We start from the raw sequence: 811 nt of genomic DNA, 5'->3' as shown, positions 1-811 counted from the left end.
AATGGACATGTAAGGCTGTTCCCTTCTTCCTCCAACCAACTTCCATGAATTCCCCACGCTAAAGCGTGTAGCCTTAAACTCAGGGGCCTTTGGTCCTCATCCTTAAGTTCACAGGTGATAGTGGGAGACTAGCACTTTCTTCAGCTGCCTATGGCCAGGGCTTCATGGAGAACTTGTGTTTTCTTGGGTCTTCTACAGGTGGAGTATCAGGCAGGAAAGAGGGAGCTTCCATCTTCAGCTCTTCCCTTTCTCATATCTCCTGTGGGCAGTGGTCCCCTTCAGATACAGCTAATCTCACCTCGCTTCGTCTCTCTGTCTCTCTCCTCTTTGTCTCTGTCTCTCTGTGTCTCGGTCTCTCTTTCTCAGTCAGTCTCTCAGAGAGACAGAGAATTTTCAAGAGTATAGAAACATACAATTTCTTTCTCATTTCTCTCCAACAAGATACCTGCAATTTGTGGACAAGCTTTTCTCTAAACCGTCTTAGCTTATTCTTCCTAATCACTAAGGAGATTCATTCTCCCATGGATGGTCGCGGTCTATCATCTTTGCAGGCCCCCTAACACTTTCCAAGGCTATTTTAAAGACTGGCAGATCATCTAGTCCTTTTAGTACCTGGTCTGTAGCAGCTATCTGCTCATTATCTGTCTCGTACTTTTCCTGGACACCAAGAGGTCCTCAAAATAGCCCGCCCCTTGCCTGGGAGTTGAAAAGAACTTTTGTCTACGCTATAATATGAAGTTGAGTGGATAACCAATGGAGCTTATACACACACACACACACACACACACACACACACACACACACACACACA

The sequence above is a fragment of the Sminthopsis crassicaudata genome, chromosome X (assembly GCF_048593235.1).
Source record: "Sminthopsis crassicaudata isolate SCR6 chromosome X, ASM4859323v1, whole genome shotgun sequence".
NCBI classification, from domain to species: Eukaryota; Metazoa; Chordata; class Mammalia; order Dasyuromorphia; family Dasyuridae; genus Sminthopsis; species Sminthopsis crassicaudata.
The sequence above is the reverse complement of the archived record's forward strand: the minus strand, read 5'-3'. Positions refer to the sequence as shown.